Here is a 9,945-nt window from a genome sequence, read left to right as displayed (position 1 = left end):
GTGACAACTTTCTTTTCCTACCCATTTTTCTACCTGCCCCCATGGGTTTGTGCCCACCTCCCCTGCTCGAGATACGTCACCCACGTTCTCCTTGTGCTGCAGGTGCCAGGGGTAACTTTCACTTAGTCCTCTTTCAGCACTTCTCTTTGGACCTTTTTTCCAACCTGGAAACTTTCACATGCTTTAGTCTAGACATGAATACACTGTCTGTTTTTGCTCCTCAGACAGCATCTTTTCACAGTAACTCCTCTCTTTATGGCTCAAAGTAGAACCTTGATATTTACCATTGGGGAAAAACACCCCCACTGTGGCGGTCCCAAGCCCCTGCTTCCCTCGGTGTCCATGCCTTGCCCAAATGCTGGTAGTGGATGGTGCCACTGAGGAATGCCAGTGCGGGAGCAGGAGCCCCAGGGCTGCCCCTGCCATCCCTCAGTGCCCCAGGAGGAGCAGTGTGCGTCCTGCTGGGAGCTGAAATCAGGAGGCTGAAGCAAACCCGGTGCCTTGGTGCCACCCCCACGCCCTGCCCACACACCCACCTTGCTTCTGAGGCTGCTGGAGACAAGGTCACCACATTGCTGCCCTTCTCCTCGGTGAGCTGGCTCCCCACTGAGACACAGCAGCTGCCAGCCAAGCTCTCGCTGTACCTGAGAGAGAAGTCTAAAGCTGTTACTAATGGTGCTCAATTATTTTTCCTCTGGCTGGTTTCTAGGATGTCAGGGTGAGTACATTCCATCCCAAATGTAGCGTCTCCGAGAGGCTGCTGAATTCCCCCTTCAAGCCTTGCTCTGTTCATCTCTCAGTACCCAGCCTGTGCCTCAGCCCAGGCCGCATCGCTACTCACGGCTCATGAGCGCTAATACAGATTTTGTTTGAAAAGCCACACGTTGGCAAACCACAGTTATTTGCAAGCCTTGGCCCAGGGCTAGTGCCAGACATCAACACATAGGCAGTACAGATATTTTATTTAATTAAGTCATGCCATCTGGGCCGACAATGAAGGCACTCATATAGTTTGCCTTCGCTTTCAGACTGCATAGTGCTCTGAACCCCCAAAATTGTTCTAAAAGTCAAATCTCCGTGGAATTTAAAGAACACTTTCAGCTGTTACTTGCATTAGACTTAATTTCTGCTGCAGCATACTCGGGATTTTTCCTATCCTAATAAAGCTGGTCAGATGTGTGTGCCTCAGTTTCATCCGAGTGCTGCGTCCACCGTGCAGGAAATTACTAATGAGCAGCTAAAAGGCCTGTGCTATATATAGCAGGTGTGTGCACCACCACAGAGCCACCAGCAGTGTTCTGCCAAGGGTTATTTGCTATGAAAAACAAAGGCAGAGCCAAGCAGCCAGGCACTGGGCACGGGGAGCTGCTCCTGGTGCAGGCTGTGCAGAGCTGCAGGGTTACTGCCCATGGCCACACACCCTCCTGAAAAAACTCCAATTTCTTCCAAATCAGGGGTTTCCTAATGAACCCACAGCGAACAGAAACCAAGCCAAAAAAATATTTGTGACAAATATGAAGTCAGGCCTTCAGAAAGGAGAAAAGCTTAAAGGATGTTGAATTTCCTGACTTAATTTTGGGGCTCAGAGAAATTACAGTGGAATCACGGAATGGGTTGGGAGGGACCAAGCTCATATTGTTCCACCCCCCACCATGGGCAGGGACACCTTCCACCATCCCAGGGTGATCCAAGCCCCAGTGTTCAACCTGCCTTGGGTACTTTCAGGGATTCAGGGGCAGCTACAGCTCCTCTGGGCACCTGTGCCAAGGCCTGCCCACCTCCCAGTTAAGAATTTACACCCAGTACCCAACCCAAACCTTTCTTCCTTCAGTGCAAAGCCATTCACCCTTATCCTATCACTATGTGTTCTTCTGAAAAATCCCTCTCCAGCCTTCTTGCAAACTCAGTTCAAGAAAGAATTCAAATTCAAGAAAAATAATTCTGTGTACCCCAGCAGCAGCAGCTTTGGCCCATAGTCTGCACCAAAATGTGGTGCACAGGCACACCCTGTTCACCTCTGCCATGTTAAATGCCATGGGCAGACTGTCACTGTCACTCTAAAAAACTGTAGATCCCTACATGGGATTTGAAAACAAGGTTAAAAGCCCAGAAAACACAGAAGAAATGCACAGGAGAAAGGCAGCAGAAGCTGAGCACGTGCAGACTGCTCAAGGTTTTCTTAATTGCCCTTTATCCAAACTGTGGCATTTCCACCTTGTTTATGGGAAATTTACTGGTCCTTCTGGTGGGTAACACCAGACCACCACACTTACCCAGAGTCATGGCACAGGGTTACAGTGTGACTCATAAATGTTTAAAATTAATTAAACTGTTTCAATAACCTGACTGAAATATTTTAGCAAAGTTTAATAACTTTAGCTGAGCTGCAGAGCTGAGCCAAGTGTAATTGAGTCACTGATAAGTGCTACCCTGACTCTTTTCTTGATAGGGGGAAGATTTTATCATGCAAATCAAATTAAATGGAAACTGAAGTGTTTTGCTGAACTGAGGCCCAGGCCCATGGAAACATAATTTTTGCTCACTGTATTAAACAGCATAAGGTATTATTTAGCACACCAATACTATTCAGCTTTTCAAAGTTCTAAAAGGATGTGTTCACCAAATTTTTGTGAGGTAAGAATATGGAGAACAAAGCTATGATCAAAGTGCTGTTGTGCCACTCTCTAATTGCTGGATCTCTGAGAAGCTCCCCAAACCTTTGCACTTCCACAATTTACATCGACCTCATTAAACAATTGGTTCTAGCACATCAACCTCCCCCGTCTCCATGTTGTTAAAAACAAAAATCAACCCATATATCCTGGGAAATGGCATCACCGAACTTTTTCAAGGGAAAGAGTATTTTTACATCCCTACTTTCCAAATGTCTGTATTTAGCAATGCTGGGCAGAAAGTCAAACATTTCCCTTTTACTTCAGCAGATGAGAACTGCTGAAACTTCTCACGCTCTTGCTACCATCTCACATGAAGAGAGCAAGAGTAAGTGCTCCTAAGTACTGCAAAAATATCTGCACTGCAGACAGGGACAGCAGATGGATGCTCCAGTCAAGCACTACTTAGTGCCATCAGCATAAGCACTCAGGAATCAAGGACACCTGCAAATTAATTTCTTTAGCATCAGGCATACTCCGAGCTACCACGAGCTGCCTATTATTCTATTATTATGGCTCTTGCTATTTAAAACAGTTTTAATGGGTCCAAAAGAAGTGTAACAGCAGAGGTCACTATGAAGTATTTCACTGATGTACTTGATGCTGTTTTTTTTCTGTGCTTCCAAAAATACAATCAAACTGTTTTAACATAGCTGGTTTATGCAGTAATGAACTTAGAAATATCAAGCAGTAATGAAGATGCTGTACAGAACAGCAAAACATGCTGGGGAAATTAAAGAATTGGAATTGCTTCAGTGTGTCAGCTGATAACTCAAACAGAAAGGCCAGCATTGTTATTAGTTACTGGTTAAAGAAAAGAATATAATTGTTTAACACCTAGCATTCAGTAAGTGTTCAAAATAAGGCAATTCAAGAACAGCATCTAAGTATTTCAGAAAATGTTTAAGAGGATATGAATATTCTTACAAAACATAAAAGTAATTTAGTTTTGTTAAGGACTGAAAAATTGACTCCTGACTTATCTAGTCAAATTTAACCTAAAAGGATTACCCAGTAAGTTTCATGTAGAAATCAAGTATAGTTTTTAAAAAGAAAAAAATTGGACTGCCAAGTAAGCACAGGATTGGGGGAAAAATCGAAGCTGGGAGTATTAGGAAATAGTGTATTTGAGAAAATAGGAACTCTCCATATTTCCACATGGGAATTAAAGCAAAGGAGTCCCTCTCTTGCATGTCTCACACAGAACTCGTATCTGTGATAGATAAAGCCAGTAGTGCAAAGGGCATTTATTGAATGTACAAGGCAATTTACAGCTTTGTCTCCCAAGCTGGAGAAACTTAAAAGACTGAGCACAAAGAACGAGTTTTGTGATAGTGAGACATGAGGGGTTCCAATTTCCCAATTTAAAAATGATTCTGGAGACCTGAGGTGCACCTTGAAGGAGCTGGAGGTGCCTGTGGCAGAGCTCACTGCTGAGGGAGCCGTCCCTTGGCCCTGGTGGCTCAGGACTCTGACGCTGCTCAGCTGGAAGATTCTCTGTCATGGACACAGAAGATGAAGCAGACAAGCTGCAATGGCCAGAAACCAGGAGGAGATTTTTGGCAACATTGTAGGAAAACATTTTGAGAAAGGACAACTGGATAGTGAACAGATGACAGGGAAAGAGCTGTTGTGGCACGGGAGTGTCCTTGGTGACACTGGAAAACATTGGGAAAGAAATCCTGCTGAGGGAGAGGGGCAGCGCTGGGGTATTGCACATCTCCTGAAGAGTTTGTACAACTGTGCTTCAGAAAGGACAGCTATGGTGGACAGACCCTTTGATTTGTGCAGCACAGGAGGCAAAGATTACCAGCATTTTGTTCAACTCATAAAGAATTCAAAAGCAGGAGGAATTATGGGCATGAGAATGGCAATTTCTACACTCAGATTCTGGTAGGCTGTGTTTAGCCTTCCAAAACAGAATATGTGTAAGCATGGAGAAACTGCAGAGAAGGACCAGAGAAAACTGAGCTGAAAATCAGACTGGACATAGCCCACCCTGTTTTTGACCATGTTGAAGTCAGTGGGATTTTAAAATCTGTATTAGTTGATTTGCTGATTTGGATTAATATGTTTTAAAAAAGTAAACATATTAAAAACAAACATATTAACAGCTTCACAATGACAGAGGTTCAGTCCTTCTGTCTCTCTGAGACCTTTTAAGGCACCTGGGACACTGTTCCTTGAACTGTCATGACATTTACATACATTTCCCTCATTCTTGGGGTTTATCTATTTCAGTAGAAGCACAGATCTAAGTAATAAATTTACATATGAGCTTGGAAACTTAAGTCCAGTCCACAAATCACAAGATTTCAACCAAACAGGAAAACAAATAATTTTCTCACTCCTTAGAAGCCCTTGCTAAGGACCCTTCAGTTCCACAGCCCTTGTAAAACAGTGCCAAAATGTGCTACATTTACTTCTCAGAGAGCAATGTCTAGGCTTTATCTTCCAGAAATAAAAGAACAATGAAAAGGAAGAGAATTCTACAAAGAAAAATTCAATTCTACACCTTCATGCAAAAAATTTTGCATAAAAGTTTGTTGGTGGAATTCAAGCTGAAAGTTCAACACCATCTCTTCACCCCCTAGCTCCCAAATTAAATCTGTCACTTCATACTGTATCAAGACTGTGATAGCTCACAGATCCACTGAAGATAAATTTTATTTTTTCTTTCTGGCCTATGAATTTTCCAGTGCTTAACAATTTCTAGGATGAGGAACATCTCTTACATAATCTCTTACGAAGGAAATAAAGTGATCCTGCTGTAATCCTAAATTTGGTTTTTGTGTTTGTGTGGATTTTGAGGCGGCATCAGCTGTGGGTAGAGTTTTTTATCTGATTGCCCTCAAGTTCCCCACAGTTATTTAAAGCTGAGCACCAGTGTTTGCATGAGCAAGCACAGAAACACCCCCACGTTTCTGTGTGCACTGATGTGCTCTATCCACCCTGTCTGAGCATCTGTAAGTGCACACAAGGCTCTGTGTGGGCATAACGTGGATATTTTAGGTACCTGCACACGGAGCCTCTTCCCTCCCTTGGAAACACAGAACTCTCCTGACATCAGCTGATCGATATTTCTGCCCAACAGCTTTTAGCTTGGGACTTCCAAGCAGGTGTCAGGATTGCAAAAATGCCCTGTGCTCTTTTATGACCCAAAATCCAAAATACAGGGTTAAAAAGTGCCTAAGGTTGAGACTTGCCATTTATTGATATTTATTTCCAGCAAAATTGTGTCCACTTGCCTTTAAAATAGGCTTTTCCTAAATTTTCCTCCCTCTGCTTCACCTGATTGGATTAATCTGTTTTCCATTCAGTGGAATGAACTAGCTGTGTGACAAAGTGGCAAAGAAATCCCAAACAGAATATAAAATTAAATATAAATTGCTTGAAGGCATGTTACAGCAAAGGGTAAAAATACATAATTCTATCCACAAAAAGAGTTGACTGTCAAAAATTCAACACACAAAGCATATATGAAATATACAATCTGGTTTTTTTCATGGCTGAAAAATTACATTAATCCTTTTAGTGAATTTTTTTAACGTGTGGAGTACATTAGTCTGGATTAACGAATGGTGTTTATCATACTTTGTATTGTGGTTTCAGGAAATAGTCTGGCAATGCTAGGTTTCTACAAATGGATTTAAAATTAATCAACATCTATTTATGAGAAAGTTTAAACCATTATTAATACACTGTAAATACAGATCTCCTTAGAGCTGACCCCAAGTGTCTACCATCTGCTCAACTGTTGTAATCACATTTTTAAAGAGCGTGGTCATACATTATGATTCTTCTCAGGAAAGAGCATCCTTCGCTACAGCAGCAACATTTTAAATTCCACTTGTGTAATGCAATAATTTCCTACTGCCCTTTGCTAGGGAAAAAAGCATATGGCAGTGACTAAAAGCCAATAAAGTAGCCCTTGATTTGTTTTCAGGGCTTCAAGGATGATGTTTTTTATTTATTTTAAGAAGAAACAACCAAAAAAGTAAGCTCATGTAACTTTTTAAAAATTAAATGTGAGTATTCTCCCAAGCTTAACTAAAGCAGTCTTGATGGTAATATAGACATAGATAATATTAACTCCAAATACAAACCTTGTGGTAACTTGGGATATATTATATGCCTGAATTAAAACACACTTCTAACAAAGGCAACTGAAGCAAACAATTTAATTTGGAGAAGTTTGCAAAATCCCTTCTAATCCTCCCAACATCGTTCCAAGTTAACAAACAAGACCCGAGGCATTGGTGTAGAGCTGATCTGGGGACGTGGGAGCAGCACATCCCACGCTCCTGTCACCCACACACACACAGCAGCTCCATTCAAACTCCTGGGTTTTGTGGGATCAGTGGGATGGGCAGGGGAGGAAGAGGATGCTCCACATCAGCCTCCAGGTTCCCTGCAGCTCAGGGGGCACCACAGCCTGCCCAAGTGGGAGAGGCCATCAAAGAGGCAATTTGTAACTTCAGTGAAGAATTTCATGTTGGTGTTTTACTTTAAAAAACATTTTTCTTGGAAGCAAAAGTTGCATAATGTTTATTGAACACTGTGATGCATATAGAGCAGCCAATGTTGTTGTATGGGATTTTATTAGTATCCTTATAAGGATCTTAATCTTAGGGATAAACGGAATCTCTACTGTTAAACTGAGAAATTATTCTGTATTAAATGTGCTAATAAGCTTTCTTTGGCAGTGTTGGGTTCATGATTGGATTAAATGATCTCAGAACTCTTTTCCAACCTGAAAGATTCTATGACTCTTCAAATGCTACTAGAAATAAATTTTTTTTTAACTGTCCCAATTAAAGCAAACAAACAAATAAAGCCTGAGTCCAACAGTTCCTAAGAAGATGCAGAGTTTTTCATCTGTAAGTGACAAGGTCAAATCCATCAGTAGCCAGTACTACTAAAAAATCATTCTCATAGGATGCTTTTAAAAACAATTTTATTGTTTGCAGCTCTGCAGGGTTTGCAGAGTTTGCTTCAAATTAGCTTGACAGCCCCATGTTGATGGACATGGTTTGATTTCACACCAACAAAGGGACTCCTCCAATCCCCCACAGTATCCAAGATTTCCCAGAGAACACAGAGGAGAAATTTTGCAGACTATGAAGGCGTTTCTGTGTGGACAACTGAGTCAGCAGGGACACCTGGCTGGATGCAGGACAAGAGAATGCTGGAAGGACCTGGTGGAAGGGCAGAGAGCAAGCACAGGCTGGACCCAGGGGTAGGAAAGCTCAGGGGCATTATTAGTGAGGGCTGGAGAGGCTGCTTTACTGCCAGGAGCTGCTGTTTTCTGCCAGGTTTGGGTTGACAGCCACGGAGGGCTCTCTGCTTCCAGAAACATCTCCACTTTCCATTTACCATCTCCACTTGCAGCCTGCCCTGCTCTCGATGCACAGATGTGTGACTGCACCCTAAAACACAAAAAAACCCCAAACCAATAACACTGTCACATTGCAAACATTGAGGAACAGCTTCTTCCAGGATAATTTTATTGCTGCATCAGGGAAGATGTGGATCTCATTTGAGCACAGAGCCATAAACTCCCCTTGTAAAGCAGCAGCCATCACTTCCTCACGCACTCCTTCAAACCATGGGCAGGTCCTGGTGGATGTAAAGGTAATTCCTGCTGGTAATAAATACTGAATTCCACAATCCTCATGTTAAACATAAATTCTTGCAATAGAAAGCATTTCAGCAATTCTACCCCTATAATGTCACTACAGTTACATCACCTCAGGCAGCTCTGTCTGATAACAGCCGGTAACAGCTGCTGAGATAACATCGTGCGAGCAAAGAAATTAAAATTAAAGCACAGGTGCCAACTTTTCAGACCAGCTTCTAGGATCATAAGAGTGGAAGTGTAAAATTTGATCTTTAAGAAACCTCCTCTTTACTCAATCTTATTTACTCAGGATTGCATTTAACAGTCCTGGAAGACTGAAAACCAACGATGCAGAAAGCATTTAGCAATTTACTTTGCAAAAATCTTCTTAAGAGTGTTTGGAAGCCACAGCTGGATATCCAACAGAAATTAAATTAAATTTGTACTTTCTGACATGACTGCATAAAGTTAGGAAGGACTAGAAATAGGTTATGGCACCTTTAAAAATTTCTCCAACTGTCATATTTTTGATTCATACTTATTTTTCTGAAATGCTTTTAAGCATAATATCCAATATTTCACTATGAAATGCAATGGCTCTTTCTTAAAATAAGTCATGTTTTTATCTATGATTTCTGCATTTATGTGCATGATTTATCATGCACTGCACAGATGAAAGAATTCCACACCACTTTCCTGTACCAGATGGACTCAGTTCCAGTAATTACTATTTCAGGCTAGTTACTTTTTTACCTTCATTTTGCTGTAGGATAAATGAAAACACAGGGAATGGTGGAAAATGGAATTTGGCCTGCTGAGCCAAATATTTGTTTACTGAACACAATTCAGAAGGCGTCACCACATCAGAAGAAGCCTTGTTAGTGAAGCCAAGAGCAAGAACTTAATATTACTTGAGAAGAGGCTTTGCCTAACTGTGGGTTTCAAATGAGAAGTGAAGCTGTTTTGATAGTAAAAGGTTTTAAAATCATAGAAAATTTGGGAACTTAGAAAGAAAGTTAGGTTTGCCAAGCCCAGGAAAAGTAGGCCCTAGGAAACTTGTTGTACTTGCTAAAGATCATGTCAAACTGCACCTGTGTAATCAGTATATGATAAATGATACAATTGTTAGATGTGATTAGATATAATTATTGTTTAGAGAACATGAGGAACAATGTGAGGGGATTGAGGGGGACCACAAGAAATCCATGCTTGGGTAAAAACAATGCTTACAATAGAACAATGTAAGTTTAATAATTAATATGTAAGTTGTATGATGATAGTGTATAAAACATGTTCAGTTCAAAACCAAGGTGGGTCAGATTTGGGTATGAGTACCCCTGACACCCAGAGCTTTTAATAAAGCACCTTCATATAATCATTCCATGATTCTGTGTTCCTGAACACTGACAGTTTGAGAAGCCAAACAAATTTTAACTGACATGCCATTATTTGGGTATTGATGGTAACGTGTTGATATTTGGGTATTGATGGTGATGTGCCATTATTAGGTTTTGATGATAACATGCCATTATTTGGGTATTGATGAAGATTTGATGAGGTGCTCAGCACAGATGTGACCCACAACTCCAGGCTGCTGGGGCAGACGTGATGTTTGTGGCTCTGGAACGCTGACACTGAACCCAGCGGGGCTGA

General features: G+C 41.5%; 1 long non-coding RNA gene across 1 annotated transcript; it reads left to right on the top strand.

Annotated features, from left to right (window-relative positions):
* The first annotated feature begins 528 nt into the window (after positions 1–528).
* LOC147651084 (uncharacterized) lies at positions 529–9,673 on the top strand. The gene is made up of 2 exons (XR_015274969.1): positions 529–718; positions 2,450–9,673. It is a non-coding gene; the product is annotated as an uncharacterized LOC147651084 (long non-coding RNA).
* Positions 9,674–9,945: the final 272 nt, after the last annotated feature.

This window comes from Cyanistes caeruleus, chromosome 11 (assembly GCF_971803275.1).
Source record: "Cyanistes caeruleus chromosome 11, bCyaCae1.hap1.1, whole genome shotgun sequence".
NCBI lineage: Eukaryota > Metazoa > Chordata > Aves > Passeriformes > Paridae > Cyanistes > Cyanistes caeruleus.
Note: the sequence above shows the minus strand (reverse complement) of the source record. Positions and strands in the feature narration are given on the sequence as shown.